General features: G+C 50.6%; 1 protein-coding gene and 1 long non-coding RNA gene across 7 annotated transcripts in view; one reads left to right on the forward strand and one right to left on the reverse strand.

The window, feature by feature from the left end:
* The window catches only part of MRAS (muscle RAS oncogene homolog), a 67596-nt gene extending 43475 nt beyond the window's left edge, over positions 1–24121 (reverse strand). Inside the window, exons 1-2 of one of the 6 annotated variants that reach the window (XM_070466685.1) lie at positions 23494–23687; positions 23262–23353 (exon numbers count right to left, since the gene is read on the reverse strand). The gene's annotated coding sequence lies outside the window, so the exon portion shown is untranslated. Of the gene's footprint in view, positions 1–14415; positions 14476–23261; positions 23354–23486; positions 23688–23920 lie in introns of those variants that run through there. The other 5 variants (XM_070466686.1, XM_070466683.1, XM_020913404.2 and 2 more) reach the window with 5 other exon arrangements.
* On the forward strand, positions 23588–24793 carry LOC139034800 (uncharacterized). Its single transcript, XR_011487352.1, has 2 exons — positions 23588–23841; positions 24146–24793. It is a non-coding gene; the product is annotated as an uncharacterized lncRNA (long non-coding RNA).
* Positions 24794–25358: the final 565 nt, after the last annotated feature.

A 25358-nucleotide genomic window follows, 5' to 3' on the forward strand; every position in this document is an offset into this window, starting at 1 on the left:
TCCCATTTACATCCCTCTCCTCTCCGGCCTGTTCAACTAGATAGTATCTTGGACATCATTCTAGAACACTGGTTCTTCGCCATTTGGGGGTCACAGACGGCCCCTCGGAGGTGGGAGGGTGAAATAAGGTGGGTCTGGGGCTCCCTTTAAAGTCTCCCCACCGATTTTCCATGTCTGATACTCTCCCAGCCCACCAGCTGAGTGACCTTGGGCGAGTTAACCTTTTGCAACCTCAGTTTTTATTAACACTTGTAATACGGGGTTGGCTAGAGAACCATCTTTTGCAGGATCGCTCTAGGCATGAAATTAAAATGTTTGAGAGGAGCCCGGCTTAGAGAAGGTGCTCAAATGTCTGTTCTCTTGCCTTGTTTACTTTTTTCCCAGAAGAGAGACCCACAGCCTCCCTCCCTCCACTCTAGGGGCTCGGCAATTCCCAGCCTCCTCCCCCGCCCCCATCAGCAGCCCCACTGCCACCTCAGCTCCCTTGCAGTCGGATTAAATAGGCTTCTGTGGCAACGTCACCCATCATTTAGAACATTGTTTCCATGGGAAATGGCTCTGAGGTTCCAGGCAGCCCGCTCCACTCAGAAACCAACTTTTGGAACAGCAGCCACGGGGCAGAGGAGGCGGCTGAATGCGGGTTGCCGTGGCAACCACCGCTCGCAGAACCCCTCCCAGTGCACAGGCAACCCAAATTCTACCTCATATTGGAAACTTCTTCCTAAAAGGCAGTATCACTGCCTGGACGATTTTAGTGACGTGTATATGAAAACTTTAGGCATCTTTCAGCTGAGAAATAAGCTTCTCTGGTGGCTGTCTTTTGCTCCTTTTCTCTCCCCAGAATTAGCACCATTCTGCATGGGTCGAAGTTATTTCCTGAATGGCAAATTCACCTCCCCAGCAACTGGGGAGCTCCACGCGGGCAACAGCCACGTCTCCTCAATCCTTTGCCACTCATGCAGCCAGGCAGGGCCCAACACATCGATACCCCTTAGAGTGTATTTGACTACTCAGTACTGCCCAGAGCAGCCTTCCACCCAGCCCGCCTTCCCTTGGATCAAGACGCAGGGCAAGATACCCGCCCGTCTGATAGGGGCAGCCCCCTGGCCCTAGAAGGTGTGTATGTGGGGGGTGGGGTGGCTTAGGTGGACACAGGACCCCAGAACAATCTTTTCACCCAGCAATTTTCAAAGTGTGCTTGGAAGTGGGGGGGGGTGATGCCTGAGACCTCCTGGGAAGTCTTGGGCAAAGACTCTGTTTTCGGGGGGAGGGGGAGTTGGACGGGGGTATCAGTCATAGCCGTGGACTCCAGCCACTCAGTATCTCTGATATGGACTGCCTGTGTGACTGGGAGCAAGTTTCTTAATTTCCGGGAGCCTCAGTTTCCCCATCTATAAAATAGAACAGAACCCTCGAGAATGCGTAATTACAGTCCCAGTGGGAAAAAACTGGGGGCGGGGGTCCCCGAGTAAGGGCATATTTGCACTGATGTGCCAAGTAGCTGGGCCCCTGGGCTCCCTCCCAGTGTGGTAGGCCCCAGTGATCTGGACCTTGCCCACCCCGTCCTGAAGGCGCCCGTACCGCAGAGGGCTGCTGGAGGACCCAACACAGTAATGAATGCCTAGGACAGGGGTGGGCCCCAGCAGTCCCTCAAAACAGCAGTGCCCAGTGGTTATTATCCCTCACCAAATCTGCCCCCTTCTCCCCAAGTTCCCAGTTTCTAGGGCTTCTACAGAGCTTATTTCCCAAAAGAATAGTCCAGAACACTGCCCATTTTTCCAAGTGGACACATGGTAAAAGAAGACTTTGGCTGCAGACACTGTCAAGGGGCTCACTGGGCTTCCTAGCCTCTCCACGCACCCCACCCCGCCAGCACCACTTCCAAAACAGTGTCATATAGTGCTGGCCAGAAGAAGAGGTGCCCAGGAGAAGCTACACAGCAGTAACAACCCCCACCATTTAGAGGGCATTGGCTGTGTATGGATCAGACACCAAAGGCGCCATCATGCCATACCACCTAGAATTCTTCTGGTTATTTTTGCAGCATCACAGGGCATTTCTTGGACTGTCTTTGTGATTCAGAACCCAAAGGGCACTCTTCATCTTCCCTGACCACAAGCTCTGGTAATGGTCATCCCAGAGCCTCCCCCAAAGATGCTACCAACTTAATTGAAGGTTTAGTTTCCACTGCTTTTTGCTTCTCTGTTTCTAGACTAATCATTTTAAAGATTCCTTTCTAACCCAATCAGTTGAACTACAAGTTGTCTGGTAAATAAAGCTGGAAGAGGGGGACACATTCATTATTAATGCAGCTCTTGGGAGAGTGAATGGACTTTCATTCACATTGAGTGGAATCAGCCTGGGGAAATTAATCTCATCTCTGTGATGTCTGGGTGTGCCCGGTGCAGGGGGATGAGGACACACTGCGGGGGAGGACCCAACCCATGTGGAGGAAATGGCTCTGCATTCCAGGAGCTGCCCTTCCCTTCTGCACAATTCCCAGAAATGGGCAGCTTCCCCGGGGGCTGCTGATTTGCAGGCGGTGCATAAGTGATGTGCAGACCCGCCAGGGGTCTAGGCCACTTGGCATCCCTAAGGCTCCACTCTCACCTCGAGGAGACTGTGCTCCACACTTTGTCTCCCACCTTGGCTATTCCCAGGCCTGCACTGTTACGGCATCACTCAGGCCATCCAGGAAGCTACTGGTGCATTCAGCTCACTTAATTATTAAGACTTAACCACCTATGGCTGATTTATGTTGCTATATGGCAGAAACCAACACAATATTGTAAAGAAATTATCCTCTAATTAAAAATAAACAAGTTTAAAAAAAAAAAAAGATGACCACCAACCCAACCGTGTGTGTCATTTTATGCTGGACAGGACCTTAAATATCACCAGGTCTAGATGGTGAGTATATGGCATGGGTGCCCCTCCTTCCCAGAGCCAAGGCAGATATGGAAGTCCATTGTGCTCCTCTTTCCTGCTCAGTCTTACAACCCTTTTCAATGCAGCACCCTTGGCAGACAGAACCAGACGACTGGTCCAGAGATGAAACTTGTTTGCCATCCCAGATGGAACCCAGACGTGTTCGACTCTTTGTGACCCCATGGACTGTAGCCTGCCAGGCTCCTCTGTCCATGGAATTCTCCAGGCCAGAATACTGAAGTGGGTAGCTGTTTCCTTCTTCAGGGGATCTTCCCAACCCAGGGATTGAACCCAGGTTCCCACATTGCAGCCAGATTCTTTACTGTCTGAGCCGCCAGGGAAGCCCCACTACTCTTTAGGTTCCTTCCAAAACATCCCACCTACTAGCAATCCTGTTCCATGGGAGGGGCTCAGGACCTTTAGGGGGAGCCTGCCTGGCTATCTCTGGATAACTCTGCTAATGGATCAGCCCCTGCTTTTCTACCCCATCAAATCCAAGTTCCTCTGCCAGGATCACACACGGACTGCGGCAGCAGAGCAGAAATACCAGATGGAAGTCCAGAGATCCAGGCAAAGGCCAATGCTTGAAGTAATTCAGGTGAGGAAAACAATGCCCTTGACCTTCCTCATGAATCCCAAGTACCATGTGCTTCCTTATATCACAGCGTTAACACTTGGGTCTTACTTGCTAGTCTGTGGGTGCCTCCTGACAGAGCCTGGGAGCTTAGCCATTTACAACCCAGCATTATGAGTCAGAGTAGGTGTGCAGAAATGACCTGTTATAATAATTATATCAGTGGCCCTGTTAAAAATAATAGGAACACTTAAATAATATAAGTGATGTGTCTGACACTATTGGAAGATTTTACTAAATTAACTTATTTCTCATAACAACCCTATGAGGTATAACTTAATTGTCCCCGTTTTACAGTTGAAGAAACTGAGACACAAGAAGTAAAATAACATTTCTCTCTCTCTCTTTTTCTGCCATGCCCCGTGGCTTGTGGGATCTTAGTTCCCTGACTGGGGACTGAACCCGGGGCCCTCAGCAGTAAGAATGCGGAGTCCTAATCACTGGACTGTCAGTTTCCCAAACTTCTTTTAGGTCATCAGCTAGAAAGCAACAGTGACAGGATTTGAAACCACGCATTATGGCTCCAGAGCCTGTGGCCAGCCCATCAGGCTAGGCATCCTCTCGTGATAGGCAGGATGTTGTGGGGGCAGAGTCAGGCCAGGCCAGAGAGAGAAGATCCAGAAGCCCTGGGAAGAGGTCAGCAGTGAGCCGGGGAGGTGGTGTTAGAGTCAGGGCGACCTCCATGACCAGACGGCTGCCCCCAGAGGAGCAGCTGAGCAGGTCAGCACCCAAGAATCATCAGGGCAAATGCTAGTCTCTGGGAACAGACACGCCATCCTCCCCCCCCGCCCCATCCCCTATCCTGACTATGACCAAGCAGGACACAGGGCTGGTACTGCCAGGTACTCCTGTTTTGAGGACGAGGGAGGAAGCTGAGGGACCAGGTGGCTGCTCAGCATCGTGGGAGCACCAGGGCCCTGAGACCTCATTTTCTAGCACCCTGGTTGGGACCCTCTCCACTGTGCTTGTCCCTGCCTCAGTCCATCTCGTGGTCTTACACACCAGTTGCTCCCTGACCAGCTTGGGGCTGCGTCTCACTTAAAACCCCTTACCAAGGAGCCTGAGCTAGGAATCACACATTTGCAAACTCTGTCAAGTTACATTCTGTACCTCGGTTTTCTCTTCCATAAAAGTGGAGACAGCAGTATTTGACTTGTGGGGGTCTGGTTCACAGACAGTGTTCAATAAACATCAGGTAGTTACCATCATTTCTGTACCAGAATGCCAAAGAATTGATGCCTTCAAATTGTGGTGCTAGAGGAGACTCCTGAAAGTCTCTTGGACAGCAAAGAGATCAAACCAATCAGTCTTAAGGGAGATCAACCCCGACTATTCACTGGAAGGACTGCAGCTGCAGCTCTAGTATTCTGGTCATCTGATAAGAACAGACGACTCATTGGAAAAGTCCCTGATGCTGCGGAGGATTGAGGGCACAAGGAGGGGGCGTCAGAGGATGAGACGGCTGGATGATGCAATGAACGTGAACTTGGGCAAACTCCAGGAGACGGTGAGGGAGAGGGAGGCCTGGCGTGCTACAGTCCATGGGGTTGCAATGAATCACACATGACTGGGCTATTGAACAACAACAGCAAAGTTACCATCATTAGCATCCTTCAAAGTTCATCCCAAGTCCCTCCTCCTGCAGGAAGCCCTCCTGCCTCCCCAGAGTCCTTCCTGTCCTTCCTGGGCTCATGCCCTGCCAACCAGCTGGTTCAACAGATGACGACTCATCACAACTCAGCCCCTCGTCAGTCCCTCCTTGGGGCACTCTCACACACATCTGCCAGCTGGTCTCAACACCCCATTGTCTTTGAGGGGGGGGCAGTCTCCTATAGTGATGCTGTAAGACATCAAGCCCCCACATGCTGCTGATCCAACATTGGAGGAGATTTAAGCTCCTCAAAGACATGTCCCCAAATATTCAGGAGATGCTTGTTCACTGAAGAGACCACAGCAAATATCAAATTACTGGGAACTCAGCATGAGACACAGTTTCTCCCTCTTTAAATCCAGAGGTGCTCTCCATCATAAAACCCAGCCCTGCTCTGGGTTACTACTGGCTTGGAGGATTTATCCTTGGAAAGAAAAACCTGTTAGGAACACACGACATGAGAAAGGGCCCAGAGGAGAATGAGCCAGGAGGAGTAAAGTGGACAGACCACCAGTCACACAGAGGCTCAAGTCCGGGAGACATGCATGTCCAGTCAATGCTGCCAGAGCACCACCAGTGTGCCTGGTCCTGGGAACTGGGGAGCCTGAGATGAATGAGCCCCACCCCTGGCCTCAGGGTTCAAGGGGTATGTCGGGGGAGGGGCAGACAGGGTTACAATACAAGAGGCTAATAAGCAGGCACACAGGGAGAGCAGAAGGGTATCATGCCCAGCCTGTGGGCATTGCAGAAGGCTTCTTGGTAGAAGCAATGCCAAAATGGGGTCTTGCAGGCCAAGTAGGTATCAGCTAAGGTGAGCGATGGAGATAAGTGTATCCTAGGTGAGGACCAGAAGGTGCAAAGGAGTAAAGCACAGAGGTGTGAAAAACCAAGCAGGTGCCAAGTTCTGCAAACAACACGCTGTGACTGGACTGCAGCACGTGTGCTGTGTGCCGTGTGCCAGGGTGGGAGGGTGGGGGTGGGGTGGGGTGGGAAGGGGCCGGTGAGGAGTGCCTGCTGCTCCCTGACAACCAGGGGTGTTGGTCTTTGCATCCTGAGCACTAAGCACAGAATCTGGCAGGTGGTGGCTGCCCAGCAGCACTGAATGATGAACACGTGCAGGGGCTGTGGGGCGAGGTGGGGGGGCACAGGGGGCCCGGGGGCCCTGGGGCCCTCCCCTCCCCACAGGGCGCCACGCAGGCTCTCTGGAAGGCTGCCCAGTCTGGTGGGCCCACAGCCCTTTCTGATGACCACAGCGATGTTCACCCAGCAGAAAAGCCCAGTGGAGACTGGATAAGTTGGGTGAGAACTAAGGGCTCCAGAGGCTCCGAGGAGAGGGGAAGCAGATGGAAGGGGCTGCAGGGTCAGGTGGGAGCAGGAAGGTCACATAGGCACAGCTGGCATGGCCACAAAGGTCCCAAGGCAGAGCTGCAAAGGGTGGCATTTGGTCTCCCCTGTTAGCAGCTGGGAGCAGCGTCAGGGACACCAAGGCATGTGCCCTTGGGCACAGCTCGAGGAGGGCCAAACTGGGATTTGGCACCAAGACTGACAACAAAACACTAAAATTCTGCCCCACTCCCCACCCAGCTACTCCAGGGGTGGGTGGTCAGAGAGGCTCTCAGGACCGAGGGATTAATGAGGGTTCAGGTCTCAGGTCCACACTGCCCTTCAGAACCACGTACTCTGTTAGCATCCCTGGGTCACGGGGTGCTGCCACCGGTCGCTTGGCCCTCACAGACCCACGTCCTCATGGGTTGGGGTCCCACCAACCCCCTGCCCCTTCTGTCCCCACATCCCACCACCACAGGGAGGGTGGGGCTGAACTCAGTCCAGGGGTGAGGGCCAGGGCTGCCACCCCCCAACAAGAGGCAGAGAGGAATTTAAATTCTTATTCTCAGGGACTTCCCTGGTGGTCCAGTGGTTAAGAATCCAACTTGCAATGCAGGGGACGTGGGCTCGATCCTTGGTTGGGTAACTGAGATCCCACATGCCATGGAGCAGCTAAGCCCACAAACTACAACTAGTGAGTCCGTGTTCTGCAATGAAAGATCCTGCATGCTAGAACTGAGACCCGACGCAGCCAAAGAAAGAAAGAAAGACTTTTTGTTGTTCTTATTCTCAATCCTGGGGACCTCTCCCTGTTTCCCTAGTGCAGGGCAGTTCCATCGACAGCTGGAGGAGAGCTTCCCAACCTTAGAGAGGCATCTGTGTGCACATTGGGAAAGTCCTGCTAGCTGTCACCCCACTGCAGAGGGCTGACTTCTGGGCTCCCAAAGTGAGGTCCTCGGACTCCCCAAAGCCTGGCAGGTTCCTCCCCATTCTGACTGAGCTGCCCTCTCAGGCCATGCCTGGAGCAGGGGCTCCTGTGAGGCTCCCGCCTTTTCACATCTCCTCCTGGGCTGCTCCGGCTCCAGCCCCGCAGGCCCCTTCTCCCGCCCCCTGCCCTGGCCCTCTGCCCCCTGCCTTGCCTCTGTCTTTACCTTGCCTGAGTCCCAGGCCAAGGCCTGGTGGCACGTCCCCCTCTGTGGCTGGCTCTGCCTTGTCGCCTGGGACCCCTCCACCAGTGCTGGCCTCCCCACCTCCAGCACTGTCATCCCTCACCCAATCCCGGGCACTGCTCCTGGAAAACCCACCATGGGAGCTGGAAGCTCTTCCCACATGCCCACCCGAACTGCCCCAGCATCTGCGTCCTTAGGGACAGAGGCAGTGCCAATCTGTCAGGGAGTCTGCAAATGAATGCTATCTGCCTGCACTGCCTTTTTACCTTCCCTGCCTGTGAAAACATTCCCTCTGAGGAACACCCACCCTGTCCCCTCAGCCTCCCAGAGCCACACCTTCCTCCCCGGCCTCTCTCACTCCCCAAGTCACCTTCCACTGAACCACCTTGCCTGTGACGACCTGGAGCACTGGCCAGGTGGCAGCCAGAGGGCTTTGCAGCCACTATTCCATTTGACTCATCATGGCCACCTTGCTGACAGGGTTCTGATTAGCCCCTGAGGTCCCTGAGGTTGTCCAGGCCACGCATCTCCATCTGTAAGTGATCACGAGCTCCCTTCTTAGTTGCACGGCCACACTGTCTTCTCCCTTCAAATCAACGAGCCAGGAGTTGTTTTATTATCACATTTCCCCCGCTAGAGTGGGGCTGGGGAGCTACAGGCTGGACCTCATTTTCCTTATCTCAAGGTCACCCTAAGGCCCTGGCAGAGAGACTCCCAGTGTCTGCTGTCTGCATTCCAGAAATGCAGGGGAGACCCTGGGAGCTCGCCGGGGTTCTGCTTGGGTGGAGGGTAAGGTAAGGTGGTGTGGGTACTATGACTGTGGGCCACACAGAGAAGTGGGGCAGTGGTCCTCACAGGGAAGGTGCCATGTGAGGCGTCCCAGTGGGCACACATGGCTACCAGTCCAGCAGGAGGAGTGGGTGACGGTAAGGGGGTCCTTCCCTGCCACCCACTCTCCCAAGGCCCAGCTCCCGGACCATCCCTGCCTTCGGGATGTGGGTACCATACCCCACCCCCGGAACCCCCTGATAGCAGCAAGGCAAATGTTCTCATACTGTCTTTCTCTTGGGTGGGGTGTGTGCTAACTGGGGCACAACTTCACAGGCTGTGTCTCAGGGATGACCCAGCCTAGAGCTGCTGCCTCACAGAGCCCAGGGCCTCCCACCAGCCCAGGAGGCAAGTGGCCCAGGAGAAGGGCAGGCATGGTGACAGACAGCAAAGGGGAGGCCTGGGTGCGGGGAGCAGGCCTCCATTTGTGTCAGCAGCCCCTTGCCTCTGAGATGGATGCTCCTTGTCAGGGCTGAATTGTTAAACTCCACCCTCCCACATCCTGGCTGACCCACCATCTGAACTGCTTTATCCTGCAGTAGCAGAAAGAGGAACTCGGGAGACAAATGGATATCCCAAACTCACATGTAGGCAGAGGTGAGGTGGATAAATGAGAGAAGGGAATAGGGACAGGCAGTAGGGAGCAGTGGGGCCTGGGGTAAACAGGAGACCTCTGGTAGCCTCCACCAGCTGACTGTAACAACAGGAGCATGTCTGCAACAGGGTTACCAGAGAGTCCAAATTTTTTAAGAGTAGCCAGACATCTGAATTTTTATGTGAAACTAATTTTTTTTAATGTTGGCCTCTCAGGTGGTGCTAGTGGTAAAGAGCCCACCTCCTAATGCAGGAGACGTAAGAGAGTGATGAGGATTTGATTCCTAGGTCAGGAAGATCCCCTGGAGGAGGAAATAGCAACCTACTCCAGTCTCTGGCCTGGAGAATCTCATGGACAGAGGAGCTTGGCAGGCTACAGTCCACAGGGTTGCAAAGAGTTGGACAATGACTGAAGCGACTTAGCACACACGCACCAATTAAAAAGTTGTGTACACTATACAAGCCAAACAAATCACCCTCCTGAGGGACCCCAGCCCATAAGGGCACCTGATGCCCCCCTGGCCACCCTGAGCATGCCAGCGCTGAGCGATGTGGCCGCTCCAAGGCAGATAACCTTTTGCACTGCCTTGGCCTGGCCTGGCTTTTGGCCTTGACTTTGGTGTGAGGTTAAAGGAAGGGCTTCCCTGGTAGTTCAGCTAGTTAAGAATCCGCCTTCAAGGCAGGAGATTCCGGTTCTATTCCTGGCTGGGGAAGATTCCCTGAAGAAGGGACAGGCTACCCACATCAGTATTCTTGGGCTTCCCTGGTGGCTCAGATGGTAAAGAATACACCTTCAATGAGGGAGACCTGGGTTCGACTCCTGGGTTGCAAAGATCCCCTGGAGGAGGGCATGGCAACCCACTCCAGTATTCTTGCCTGGAGAATTCCCACGGACAGAGGAACCTGGTGGGGGCTACAGCTCATGGGGCTGCAAAGAGTTGGACAGGACTGAGTGACTAAGCACAGATTAAAGGAAGCGACCATCACACCAAGGAGCAACAGTAGGGGGTACTCAGTTCAGAGACTCTCCAGTCTGGCCATCTTTAGCTGGGAAGGGGGATGGCACACGCAACCACCCCAAAGCCTGGCAGAGCCTGAGGAGGAGGAGGGCAGAGAGGCACACTCAAAAATGACTATTGCTTTGATTTCTTTCCATCATGTATATACAAAATGTTAAACACCATAAATGAAAAATGTGAAAAATTTTGTTTAACCAAAAATGAGAAAGAAACAGGATTGAGGCCCATCCCTGAGGTGAGGAGAGGCGATCCAATCCCCATTCTAGATGAGTGAGCAGACTATAGAGAAAAGGGCTGGAGCAAAACAAAGGGGAGACTTTCTGAAGGCGAGGCAGGCATGGCAATGAGCGCCCTGGGGAGCTGGGGGTGGAGTGGGGTGGCGTTCCTGGGCAAAGGGAAAAGCCAGGGAGGCAGGACCGGTGGAGGGTCCAGCTCCCTGGGTCTCAAGGCCTGAACTCGGCCGGAGGTGAGGAAGGCGGACTCCTCAAGGACCCTGCCAAACTCTGAAAGGGCAGGAGACCACTTTTCAATCTCTTTCCCCAGACCTTAAAGAGCAGCTGCATCTTCCCTGCCCTCCTGGCCAGGCTGGACCACAAGCCCAGGATGGACAGAGAGCAAAGGGCAGAGTGGGCAGGCCCACTCGGTTCCCAAGCAGCAGGAGCCACCTAGAAGCCTCCAGCGGCCGGGGGGCTGGCTGCCTACTTCTCTCTCTCCTACATACAGCACTTTTATAAAAAGTTGTGAATCAAAGCATCTGCCCCCTTGGCTACGCAGGTGCTGATGCTGCTGCGAACTCACTTCAGTTGTGTCTGGCTCTTTGTGACCCTACGGACGGAGCCCGCCAGGCTCCTCTGTCCATGGGAGTCTCCAGGCAAGAACACTGGAGTGGGCTCCCACTTCCTTCTCCAGAGGATTTTCCCAGCCCAGGGATCAAACCCACATCTCTATGTCTCCTGCACCGGCAAGCGGTTCTTTACCACTAGCACCACCTGAGAAGCCCAGCTTTAAGCGTGATCTTAGGCAAATTGCTCCACCCATGTGCGCCTCAGCTTTCTCACCTGTTAACAACAGAATCCACCTCACAGGGCTGTTCTGAGGATGGAATGAGCCAATATACATGAGTGCTTAGAATAGCGCCCGGCACGTGAAGTGTTTGTTTTATTACTGTCGTCATCATCGTTGTCATCACTATGTTGTGAGAACTCTGGCCAGGGTCCCCTCCACCGAATTGCGCAGAAGGGTGCCTGGGGCCATTCAGGGCTGCTCTCCAGGCTTCCCTGAAGCACTCAGGATGGGGCTGGAGGGGAATGAAGGGGCTGCCTTTGGATCACCTCCTTCGGCCTGCGAGGCGATCAGTAGGGAGACTATAGCAAGACCTCGGCCACCCAGCGGGATGCAAGACCACCACTCCTGCTGCTAGGGCATGCCAGGGCTCAACAAGGAAGCACATTTTATTTCTGATGACCCAAGGAATGATCACCACCCACAACCCATGGGTGGCTTATTTTGGGGTGCAGAGAAAGGCAGAAACTGCAGAGCCTCATCCCATCTGACAAGGATGAGCCCAGGAGGTAAAACTGGAGGCAGAGCAGATGTTAGAAGCATGGGAATGAGTCCAACAGGCCCAGTTTGGAATCCTGGTTGTGCCACCTACTAGCTGTGTGACTCTTGACAAATTAATGTATAAACCTCTCTGTGCAAAACTATCATTGTTGGACGGGTAGCAGTAACCAGCTGGAGCAAATTTAGGCTGAGTCCTGTGGCCAGGGCTGATCATTAGAATGCCTCTTCATCACGTCCTGACCAAGTGCTAAGCACTCACCTACCTTCCCTGACCAGCACCTCAGACAAGGTGAGGTCACAGCTCCACCTCCCAAGACACCCAGTTGTCTTGTCTTGACAGCACTCTGCATGCTACACTCATGGCTTAATTGTTTATGAGGCAGTGTGTATACCCCATTAGACTGTCAGCTCCAGGAGGACAGGGCCCATGCTCCATTTTATCCTCCATTGTATCTCTGGAGCCCAGCACATAAGTTACACTGAGAAGATGCTCAATAAATATATTGACCTACCTCAGTTCTAATCCTCACAGCTACAGTGCACACTGTTCTAACACAAAGAAAAAAGATTAACATTTGTGTTTGCTCTGGTCATTGGAGAAGAAAGCCTGGCTGAAGACTTTGACCGGGCTCATAACAGTGACAACAACAATCCCACAGCTCCTGCTGTGGTTCCTGCAGAAGGTCACAGTGTAGGTCTGGGGTGCAGGTGCATACCTCTTGCTCGAACAAGTTCTTTAATGGCTCACAAGCAAAAGGGAAGGCTCCCAGCCTAGTCTCCATGTCATCATTTCTCTGTAGTCACAAATAATGGTATGGAAATGCAAAAGACCCCGATTAGCCACAGCAATCTTGAGAAAGAAGAATGGAACTGAAGGAATCAACAGTCCTGATTTCAGTCCACACTACAAAGCTATAGTCATTAAGACAGTATGGTATTGGCACAAAAACAGAAATATAGACCAATGGAATATGACAGAAAGCCCAGAGATATATCCACACACCTATGGGCACCTTATCTTTGACAGAAGAGGTAAGACTATACAATGGAGAAAAGATAACTGGGAAAACTGGACAGTCATGTGTAAAAGCATGAAATTAGAACACTTCCTAACACCACACACAAAGATAAACTCAAAATGGATTAAAAACCTAAATGCTAAAACCAGAAACTATAAAACTCTTAGAGGAAAACATAGGCAGAAACTTTTTGACATAAATCACAGCAAGATCCTCTATGATCCACCTCCTAGAGTAATGGAAATAAAAATAAAAACAAACAAATGGGACCTAATTAAACCTAAAAGCTTTTGCACAGCAAAGGAAACTATAAACAAGATGAAAAGACAACCCTTAGAATGGGAGAAAATAATTGCAAATGAAGCAACTGGCAAAGGATTAATCTCTAAAATATACAAGCAGTTCATGCAGCTGAACATCAGAAAAACAAACAACCCAATCAAAAAATGGGCAGAAGACCTAAACAGACATTTCTCTAAAGAAGATATCCAGATGGCTAGTAAACATGTGAAAAAATACACATCATCACTCATTATTAGACAAATGTAAATCAAAACTATAACTAGGTATCAGCTCACACCTGTCACAATGGCCATCATCAAAAAATCTACAAACAATAAATGCTTGAGAGGATGTGGAGAAAAGGGTACCCTCTGGCACTGTTGTTGGGAATGTAAATTGATACAGCCACTATGGAGAACAGCACGGAGATTTCTTAGGAGTTTTATTCTAAGAAATAAAATTACCATATGACCTAGCAATCCCACTACTGGGCATATACCCATAATTGAAAAAGACACATGTATCCCAGTGTTCACTGCAGCATGATTTATAATAGCTAGAACATGGAAGCAACCTAGATGTCCATCGACAGATGAATGGATGAAGAAGCTGTGGTCTATATATACAATGGAATATTATGCAGCCATAAAAAGGAACAAATCTGAGTCAGTTCTAGTGAGGTGGATGAACCTAGAACCTGTTATACAGAGTGAAATAAGTCAGAAGGAGAAAAACAAATATATTAATGCATATATATGGAATCTAGAAAAGTGGTACTGATGAATCTATTTCTCAGACATAGAGAACAGACTTACCGACACAACAGGGCAAGGAGAGAGTGGGAAGAATTGAGAGAGTAGCACTGAAACATACACATTACCATGTGTAAAACTGATGCTTTTGAACTGTGGTGCTGGAGAAGACTCTTGAGAGTCCCTTGGACTGCAAGGAGATCAAACCAGTCAATCCTAAAGGAAATCAACCCTGAATATTCATTGGAAGGACTGATGCTGAAGCTGAAGCTCCAATACTTTCGCCACCTGATGTGAAGAACTGACTCACTGGAAAAGACCTTGATGCTGGGAAAGACTGAAGGCAGGAGAAGGGGATGACAGAGGATGAGATGATTAGATAGCATCACTGACTTGATGGGCATGAGTTTGAGCAAGCTGCAGGAGCTGGTGAAGGACAGGAAAGCCTGGCGTGCTGTAGTCAATGGGGTCACAAAGAGTCAGACACAACTGAGTGACCGAACTAAACTGGCTGAAGTGTAAAATAAACAGCTAATGGGAAGTTGCTGTATAGTGCAGGGAGCTCGGCCTGGTGCTCCGTGACAACCTAGAGGGGTGGGATGGAGTGAGAGGTGGGAGGGAGGTCCAGGATGGAGAGGACATGTGCATACCTGTGGCTGACTCATGTTCATGTATGGCAGAAACCAACACCACACTGTAAAGCAAGTATCCTGCAATTAAAAATAAGTACATTTATTTAAAAAAAAGAGAACAATCAAATTGGGAGTTTTCAGAAGTTCTGGAGGAAAGTGTCCAGCAAAAGCGGTCCCTGGAAAAGGGCAGTCAACTAGGCTTGAGGAGACAGACAGCCAAGGGGAAGATAGGGGAAGAGGGGGAAGAGGTCTGGCACTCACTTTTAACTTCTGCCCCATTCTGAGCGATGGGCCCTTTCTTATAGGCCCTTGGCGACAGCCTGTTACACACAACAGCGTTCTCGTGGTGGGGCTTAGGGAATGAGGAAGCCACACTTAGGGGACCCACGCAAAGTGTGGCGGCTGACTCTGGAGCCCAGATAGCCAGTGGGCCTGATCCCCCACCCTGCAATCCCCAGAAATACTGCGGATGGGGAGGGTTTCCATCAATGAACTGGTAATCTTCAAAGAAAAATAAATGATACTCTCAGAGAGCTTCCACAGGGAGAAAATCTTTGTGGAAAACAAAGAACTGTTAGGGAGAACATCTCCCCACTTCCACATCTGTGGGATGAGAGCTTGCCCAGCCTAACCGGATTAAACAAAAAGGGGGGCGGCGCAGCCAGGACACGTAAGTCACAGCAGCCCCGTCTCTGTTACAGACATGGCAAAGGAGGGCCAAGCAGGTGGGGACCTGCCCAAGGTCACACAAAGGACACGTAGGGGGGCCTGTGGCCCAGGACCCTCCCCCCTCTCCTGTGGGTCCTCTGAGGAAGGCAGTGAGGACTGAGGGGCCCTGAGGCCTCCCCCTGAGGCCAGTTGCTGGCGGCCCCAGACCCTGCCTGGGCCCTCTCCTCCTTCCTTCCACACAGGGGCTCTCCCAGCCTCCACCCAGCTCTCCTATCCACACATACCAGCCCCAAGTAGAAAAAAAGCCCCTCTTAAGTGCTTATGAGAATGGTTATTTTGTGGAAGCGCCAAGTGACCTGCTCCTGCTCCCCCTTTCCATCCCTCCAGCCGCCCTCAGTTTGAGCCCAGAAGTAAAACAAAGGCTTTGTTTCTTTATTTTGATTTCCTCTTTAAAATCTCAAACATGCAGGAAACATCCACCCAGCCCCAGATAAGTGGAAAGGAGCCCTGTGGGCGGGTGGGGCGGGGGTCACCCGTCTTAGCACCCCAGGAGCACCAGCAGGGCAAGGGGGTTGGGGGGGGGCTGACTTCCTCTTCCAGAAGAGAATGGGTGTGAGGAGCATGTGGGGAGCCTAGGCCTTCCTGACTCTGACGCCTGGGGAATCTCAACCTGAGGAATGTGGGTGTGGAGGGACCACTGAGAAGACATATCTTACGAAAGTTATTTTTTCTAACATATGCTCCCAAGGCTTTGGGACTGTGGTTCCACCCTTTTCCATCATCTCCAGTTACAATAAAACAGGCACTGAAAGAAGAACATGATGGATGCTATTTTGGGCTGCCGAGCCTTCTTGTGAGAGAACGGTAGTCCCCAAAAAAGATGCGTTTGCCTCTGCCTCTCCCTTGGGACCTCCATTCCCAGTGGAATTAAAATACAAAGGGGTGAGTTTGGGGTCATCTAAAAGGGGGAATTTTCAAGGTGTGTTAAAAGTTCTAAAGGCTAAAAAAGAAGAAAAAACAAACAGAACTGAATCAAAACAAATTTTGTCCTTGAAATGAATATATAATGCTCTGGGGAGGCAAGAACCTGTCCCCAGGCCCCCCCAGAATGGTCAGCTCTAAAGGGAGGATGGGTCTCCTCAGCTCCAGCACATCTTTGACTGTCTCCACACAGCACCACATGCTTACAAATACGTTTACTTTTATTCTGGGTAGTTAGGATTCAAGGGACATCCTAACATAGAGTATGAATAGCAGATTCTTAAAAAAATATTTTTTTTTAATACTTACAGTTTCTGCCATACATCAACATGAATCAGCCATAGGTATACATGTGACCCTCCCTCTTGAACCTCTCTCCCACCTCCCACCCCATCCCATTCCTCTAGGTTGTCACAGAACACAAGTGTGAGCTACCTGCATCATACAGCAAATTCCCAATGGCTATCTATTTTACACATAGTAATGTATATGTTTCCATGCTACTCTTTCCCTTCGTCCCACTCTCTCTTCCCCCCACTGGGTCTACAAGTCTGTTTTCTATATCTGAGTCTCCATTGCTGCCCTGCAAATAGGTTCATCAGTACCATTTTTTTTAGATTCTACATATATGCATTAACATATGATATTTGTTTTTCTCTTTCTGACTTACTTCTTAGGCTCTAATTTCATCCACCTCATTAGAACTGACTCAAATGTGTTCCTTTATATGGCTGAGTAACATACCCTGAGAAGACCATAAGTGAAAAAGAGGCATGTGCCCCAATTTCATTGCAGCACTTTTTACAATAGCTAGAACATGGAAGCAACCCAGAGGGCTATCAACAGATGAATGGATAAAGAAGCTGTGGTACCTATATATAATGAAATATTACTTAGCAGATTCTTTTGGAACCAAAACTTTTCTTTAAAAAGTAGGCCATCAACATAATATGTATGTGTATTCTTGCATAAACAAATAGTTATCAGCTTTAGAATATACTTAACTGCCTTCATTGGCACAGCCTCTGACCATTTCTATTGCAAGAGAAACCCCAACAAAGCAGATCCTTCTGAGGTCTTTGGGGTTCCAGCCTTTGCCAGCTTCTGCAGCATCTCCATCAAGTCAAGGGAAAGGATGCAGACAGTGTTATCCTTTGTTGGCAACTCAGGCACAGGAAACATTTCAACTCATTCTCACCACTTAGTAAAGAAAACCTGGGGACCACCTCAGGTCCCTGTATTCTATCACAAAACTAATTGAAATCTCTATTTCCAACAGTGACTCCTTGAAAAGCCAATCTGCAGGGCTTTTCCAGAAGGTTTTTAAATTTTTACTTCACAGCTTTACAAGTGGTGCTTTGCTAACTGTCTTAACTCAAGCCTAAGCTACATGCAAATGGGCCATGTCAGGTTCCAGCTCAGTCAGCCGGGGTGGAAGAAGGAGCCTGCAGACTGGGGTGAGAAACCATCTCCTGTCCTCATGGAGAGCTGCCCCCTCTGCAGCTGGAACGCTTGGCAGGTAGGAGGACCCAGGGCCAGGCACACGGGAGCCCTGTTTCCGGGGAAGCCCAGGAAAGGGACAGCTGGCAAGGCTGCGATGGTGTTGTTCAGTCGCTCATTCGTCTCTGACTCTTTGTGACCCCATGAACTGCAACACACCAGGCTTCCTGTCCTTCACTATCTCCCTGAGTTTGCTCAAACTCATGTTCACTGAGTCTGTGATGCCATCCAACTATTTCATCCTCTGTTGCCCGCTTTTCCTCCTGCCTTCAATCTTTCCCAACATCAGGCTCTTTTCCCAAGGCCATGTTAGAGGTTAGAAAGGCACTATATCAGACTCCATCTTCCTTCCTTCAAAGCAGTCCTGCACTTTAGAACATAAAATGTATTTTGCTCAAGGTTTTGAAGATGAGCAGCTTAACAAATTGTCATCTAATCAGAAAAAGAAAACTGTTTTTTTTTTTCCTCTCTTTTCCAAATATTTACATTTACCATCTGAATCACAGTTTGGTTTGGGTAGCTATGACTAAATGATGCGCCACAGTCTGGCCTGAAACCACGATGGTCAAGGCAGGTATGTATGTGGGTGGAGGAAGTTTTTGAAATAGGTTAAATCCCGAGACGCACACTTATCTCTGCCCAGTGTGAGTTCAGGCAGCAAAAAGATCTACTGAGGACCTTGATGGAGACCCAGGTGGTTATTCATTGAATTTGCTGGGGACATGGAGCTAAGAGAGCCAAGACATGGAAACTTGGGAGCGGGGCTCTGAAAGTCAGTCAGAGACTGAGGGCAGGCCCAGCCAGCCAGGTCTCCTGAGCAGGGATGTGATGAAGTCCTGCCATCATAGAAGGGATCAAGGGCAGACAAAAGGGTCCCATCTGCTCAATTGGGGTAATGGGTACATGGTGTTTGTTATGTATCATCCTTTGTATTTTTATATTTTTGAAAATTACAAAATATGTCAAGTATGCAAATGATGGAGGGGTTCCTGGTTGACCGGAGGATTAATGGAAATTAGGGGAAAACTACCACCATCCAGGGTCCCTCTGCCTCTCTTGTCAACCAGCCGCACCTGCACCTCCATGGGTGCTGTCGCTTCACAGCATCCCTGTGTGTGAACGGCTCTGCCCCCTCTCCCCACAAGGCCTCCACTCCACTTCAGCACTGACTTCATCGGGCCAGACCCCCATGGGCCATGCCCCAGGAGCACTGAGAGAGAAGGGAGATGTCATCAGAATGACCAGCGTTATCTATCAGTCCTGGGAGCAGCACTGTGTAACAGGTGGAGCATGCCCTCTGGGACCAAACAGACTTTGGTGAGACTCCTTCCAGGATCTGCCCCTCTTAGGCCATGGCCATGGGGGTGACTACCACTCTGAGTCCCTGTTTCCACATCTGTAAAGAAAGGGCTAACAGCAAAACTGCCGTGAGGCTTAGAGATGGCCAATGCAGGGCCTCCAGTCCAGTCCAGCCCGGAGGGAGAGTGGACATCTAGAGAGACTATCTTTAAGCCACGTCATCTGAGGATAGGTTGGAGAATGCAGGGCTGCTTGTGCTGGAGAAAAGCATGACTGTCAAGGTTCATGTGGCACAGATCCAGTGGGACAGGCTAAGGTAAGAAAGGAAAGAACTTTTCAAGGATGAAAGAATGAATGAATGAATGAATGATGAATGAATCCCCATTGGGTAAACTGATTTGAGGGGCAGCAGCCTCCCTGCCTCTAGAAGGGCCCAGCTAAGCTCTGCTCCTCAAAGGCTGCAAAAATTTTCCCAGCCTCTACTCAAGGGCCCATTTGGGCCAAAATGTCTACTACTGAACTATTACTGGCTTAATCTTTACCTTAAAAGTCAGCATAGTTTTTAACTTAAAAGCCTTACTTGGCCTTAATCTGAGCAAAATAGCCATTTAAAAAATAGGTTTGATGTCATACCTTTATTTTTAAAATACACATAAGTAAGTATATATGTAACTATTAAAATATGTCCTGCCTAAAAACCATTTACCTCACCACTATGAGAAATATGCTCTCTTGGGTCTGAATTGAGACTAAATATGCTCCAGGGGCCCCTTCCTGGTCTGTGATTCTGTTATCTAAAGGCTGCCTGAATACTGATAATGCTCTTAGTTCTTACCGCCCTTTCTGGTCTCCCAAGCATGTTCTCATCTGTGTATTTCATCTAATCCCCATGACAACCCTGAGGGCGGGCTAGAGAAGTCACAGATGGAGCCTGAGCCCTTGCAGCACAGGACGCTCCCAAGGCCCTACGGACAGGGTCACAGAGGGCCCAAATCAGGGCTCAGGACACCATCCCCAGCCACCTCCTTCGACTACCACATGCTCAACAGCCAAATCCCTTCCTGTACTTTCCAAAATCTCATTAGCAACACAACCCACATCCAAATCACAATGTTTTATCCATCTAGGTGGCCAGATGCCAGCTCTGTAGATGAAAATGTGCCCCTCTGAGCAAGTCATCTCATAACCAATGGTAACCCACATTGTCATTTGGCCACCTGGCTATCAGCAATTTCCACTGACTAAAGCTATCAAAAATACTAAATGAGAGACATCCCTGGTGGTCTAGTGGCTGAGACTCTGTTCTTCCAACGCAGGGGGCCCAAGTTCAATCCCTGGTCAGGGAACTAGATCCCTCATGCCGCCAACCGAGAGTTCATACACTGCAACTAAAGATCCTGCATGCCACAGCAAAGACCCAACACAGCCAAATAAATAAATATTAAAAAAAAATGAAAGGACAATGATAGGGACATTTAAAAGCTAAATACACACTGCTACTTTATGACCCCTACAATGTGGATGGCTGCAGAAAGCTGTCTTGGATCACGCCAGTGGGCAACAGACCCTTGGCTTGGTGGTGAGGCTCAGTAGATGGCCAGGGGTGAGGAGTTGGAACATGCAGCACCAGCCTCATTATGGCAGCAAGAATGCTGCCTGGAAGACTACAGATGGGCATCCAGGGAGGCATAGCAGACACCAGCGAGTGCAGTGAGGTTGTCCCCCTGGTCTTGACAACGCCCTCTGTTGTCTGAAGAAGAGATTGCAGCACCACGCTCTCCAAGTTCCACAAGACAGATCTGCTGGCTGGTGGCATGGATTTCCTCTCATGGCTGAGAACTGATGCCCATCCGGCTCCACCACGACAGCCTGCTGGCCTGGCTGGGAGGTCAGAGCCTCAGAGCAGATTGTCAGTGAACAGCAGTAAAGCAGCGGATCTAGCCTGGGATCCAGGGCTCATTTTCAGAGATCCACAAATCTCCCAAACTGATGCCTAACTTCATACATCCAAGCAACATTTCTCTGGGCTTCTCACTGGCATATTAAAGAGGCAGTGGCCCAAGAAGGTAAAAACCATTGCTCTGAACACTCAGCCTTCTTGGCTGCCTGTCCTATGCAAGAACTTACTGGAAGTGGCACTAACATCCCATCCCTATACAGAGACTTCACCAGAGTTGAGAGCATCTTTGGGAGACCTAAACTCTGCTTAATCCACTATTACTTGGGTTTCATTATTTGCAGCCAGAAGCATCCTTCTTTTCTCCCATCCCCAGACAAAGGTAACTGTACCTTCTAGCTAGTCAGATACCTGCCCCAGGCCTGGCAGGTACGGAGCCTTTGGAACTCAATGCACTTTTTGGACACTTGAGAACATCCAACTTCACATGAGAATGCGTTTTCATTTAGTTCACATGTGTGTGTTTTGTGCAAACTACATGATATTCATAAACAGGTATGTTTTCAATTGCTTGCAGGGAGGCATACTCCTTATGGGACATTTCATTGGGAGATGGTGATGACACCAGATGTGAAATATAAAATGGAGGTCATATTTCCCCAAGAAGTGACTTGATCCAGCAGGCTGGTCAACTTGTGAATCAAGCTGATATTAAACCCAGACGCTCCAGGAACTGGTTCAGTCCATCAGAGCCCAGAAGTCTTCCCTGGTTCCACGTGATCACTCAAGCTCAGGAGCCAACCCCAGGGATAATGGACTTGTCTCTCTCTAAGCAACTGAGATCAACCGAAAGTGTGAAATACCTGTGGTTAGAGTTAATAAATGTTATACCTGTCACAAAGATATCTTAGGCAGGTTGAAAACATAAGTAGTGGCAAATACAAACAGAGCTGGCAGCCCTGGACAACTGTCACTTGCCTCACCAGCATTCAGCAGAGGACCTTGACCGCCCCCACCCCCCATAAGGAAATGCTGAAGTAGGGGGGTAAGGGGTAGTTTCTACTAGAGCTCCTGGCTTACACAACACCCACCCCACCCCCATAGAGGCTGGCAGACCCTGTAGCTTCAAAACCCCAGAGCATCAAAGCTTCAAACCTCCTGACCTAGCAGAGAAAGAATAAACTACACCCTAATCCACAGACAGAGAAGCTAACTAGCTGCTAGGGATGACATGAGACTGAGGGTCAAAATCATGACCCAAAACATTTTCAGTCCCCTAGTCAGCAGGGAAATGCGATTTACAGGAAATTGGGAGATTTACAAATATGTTAGCCAGCTCAAGTTTCTTTCCTGGGAAGAGAAGTAGGAGCAGCTCTAAGAATTGTCATGGTGAAAATGCTTTGTCTGCTGCAAAGCCCCTGACACATGTCAGTTATTAATACCAGCAGCTCACCACCCCACACTTGAACCAACCAGTGAAAGGCAACAGAGTCAAAGCCTAATACAGGCTGCACCTGGAGCCATGAAGCTGGGGCAGCCAGACCCTCTCCGGAAAGGCTGGAGAGCTGAGGGTCTACATGGACCCTAGACAGGATCTTGGACAAGTTACTGACTCTTTCTAGCCCCTGTTCCCCAACTGCACGGAGGTAATAAGAAGACCCTTCTGGAGTCTCATCAAATGATGAGCAAGCATAGACAAGTCAAGTGCCTGGTCTGTGTAAGCCCTGCTGGCAGCTATTATTACAGTGGAGCTTCAGGGCTTTTTGGTCAGATTTCTTCATCATTCCTGCTGTGAGGAAGGTCACTCTTTTGAGGCTACAGTTCTGAGCCTTGTCAGTTACCCTCTCTGATCAGGTCCAGGGCACAGTGTGAGTCTTGGAGGGGCAAGAACCATTCTAGCCCAAAGAGGTTTGCTAGGAGTAGGGGCTGGGGGTGGGGGAGAAGAAGGGACAATCCCAGAGCGCAGGGATCAGGGCCCGGATGAAGTGGCCCTTGTCTGCCTCTCCAGACGGGCCTCTGGCCCCAGCCAGCACAGACCTCAGCTTCAGCCACAAGAGTCTATCTGGGTGCCTAGTGCCCATGCTCTGCCAGGCATCACCTCCTTCAGGAGGCCTTCCCTGACCCTCCACCCTGTCTGTTTCACAGTCCTTGTGCTCCCCTGATCCCAGAACCGACACACAGGGCTCACTTTGCACCCCTACTTTCCCCGCGGCACAGGATCTGGCACTGTGCCCCACACGCAGTGGGCGCCCCTGCAGGTCCCATTCAATGAATGAGCCGGGGCCCTGGTGGTGACCAGAGCCCCAAGCCCCGTGGCGCCGCAAAAGACTGTTAATGCAGCAGCCTGCTTTTTATCATTCAGATGAATTTGACAACTCTCTCGGCAGATCCCTGCCCTCGTTAACGCCCTTCTAAAAACATAAAGAGCCACCACCAACCCTTCCCCATTCCACTCGAGACCCGCCGCCCACTCCCCGCGGGTTCTCGCCCAAGGAAAAAGGAACCCAAGGGCGGTTACCATGAAAGGGGCTTTTTAGGTGGTGAGCAGGCCCATCTCTCTGGGGTCCCGATGGTCGCCGACTTCTCGATCGCACACGGTTTCGCTGGAGCCTGCGATGGGGGTAAAAGGCCAGTCCCGGAGCGCAGTCCTCCAGCGGCGAGCGCGGCCCGGCCCGGGGCGGCCACACCTCCCGCCCGGAACAAAGCGCCCGGCCGGTCCCCTCCCCTCCCAGCCCGCCCCGACCTCTCACCGCGCACTCCAGCCCAGCTTGGCTCCGGCCTCAGGCCACCTCCTCCATGCCCACGCCAACCAGAAGACAGCGCCGCGCCCTCCCGGCCCCGCGGCGGCCGGACTGACGGCTTCGGGCCCGCGGCCTGCCGGCCGCTTCGGCCGATCCCCGCCCCGGCGCCGCCTTAAAGCGACCGCGCAGTCCGCGCGCGCCCCAGCCTAGAGCCAGGCGAGACGCGCATTCCTTATATTGCAACAGCGCCAGCTAAAAATAGAGCGCCGCCTCCGTGGGCGCTGGGGGGGCCGGGCCTGGCGCCGCGACCCTGCCACCCCAGCGGGCCCCTGACTCCCAGGACGCGCGGCTCAAGAGGTTTGTGCCACCTGCGCCGAACTCCCGGGACCCAGCAGGGCGCGCGTACCGGGCCTCCCCCGCGGCCCCGCGGACTTACTCGGGTCCGACTGCCCCGACCACCGGCGCCCGGGAGCTGGTTTTAAGGTGGACGCCGAGTGGGAATTCGCCCGGGCCTCTTTAAGAGCCTCTGCGCTTCAGCCTTTAAATCTCCGCTCCCGCCCGGCCAACTTCGGAGCCTACGGACGCCTCCCCTGTCCTAGGCGATCCCAGGCCGCCACCTTAACCGCATTCCCTTCTAATCCCGGACCGTGTTTCTTCCTAGATCCAGTCCCCAGCGTCGCTTCCCGAAGGCCATCTCAGTGCCGGTTCTTGAGCTTAAAGTTCGTTCAAACGGAGGCGACGGACGGGCACAGGCGACTCTCGCGATCCATTTCATTTCTTCAGTTCCCCTGACTCCTCTCCATAGGCGTCATTTTCCCCTGATTTTAAAAACTGAGATATAATTCACACACCAAAAATTCCAGCTTTTAAAGTGGGCAATACAGTAGTTTTTAATATATTCACAATGTTGTGCAACCGTCACCATTACCTAGTTCCAGATCATTTTCATAACACCACCTCCCCTTAAAAAAAAAAAAAAAAGAACCCACTTACAATTACTCCCCATTCCCTCCTCCTACCGACCGCTAGAAACCACTAATCTACTTTCTGTCTCTACGGATTTGCCTACTCAGGACATTTCATGAAAGTGGAATCATACATGTGGTCTTTTGTGACCCAGCTTCCTTCACTTCAGAGGATTTTTTTAAGGTTCATCAATGTTGCCACATGTAGCAATGCTTTATTCCCTTTTGTGATTGAATAGCCTTGGGTTGTGTGAACACACTACATTTTATCTCTCATCAGCTGATGGACAGTTAGATGGTTTGTACTTTGGGGCTATTATGAATAAAACTGCTATGAACATTCATGTACAAGTCTTTGTATGAATTATGTTTTCATTTCTCTTGGGTATATACCTAGGAGTAGAATTGTGTATCATATGCTATGTTTGACATTTTGAGGAACCCCAAAACTGGTTTCCAAAGCAGCTGCTATTTTACATATCATACAACCATGTATGAGTGTTCCACATCTTCACATCCTCACCAACAATTGTTATCATCTGTCTTTTTGATTATAGCCATCCTAGTAGTGGGGATGGGGGAGTGGTATCTCATTGTAGTTTTGATTACGAGTATCCTTTTTTAAAAGATTTTGTTTTTTTATGTGGACCATTTTTTTAAAGTCTTCATTGAATTTTTTACCATGTTGGTTCTGTTTTATGTTTTGATTTTTTTTTTTTTTTTTTTGGCCTTGAGGCATGTGAGATCTTAGCTCCCCAACCAGGGATCAAACCCATACCATCTGCATTCTAAGGTGAAGTCTTAACCACTGGACCACCAGTGAAGTCTCCTATCAGTATCATTTTTGAGGATGTTCTTTTTGTAGACAGACCTTGATGATAGCTTGGAACCAGCTTTACACATCTGGTA

This window comes from Odocoileus virginianus, chromosome 4 (assembly GCF_023699985.2).
Source record: "Odocoileus virginianus isolate 20LAN1187 ecotype Illinois chromosome 4, Ovbor_1.2, whole genome shotgun sequence".
In the NCBI taxonomy this organism is placed as follows: domain Eukaryota; kingdom Metazoa; phylum Chordata; class Mammalia; order Artiodactyla; family Cervidae; genus Odocoileus; species Odocoileus virginianus.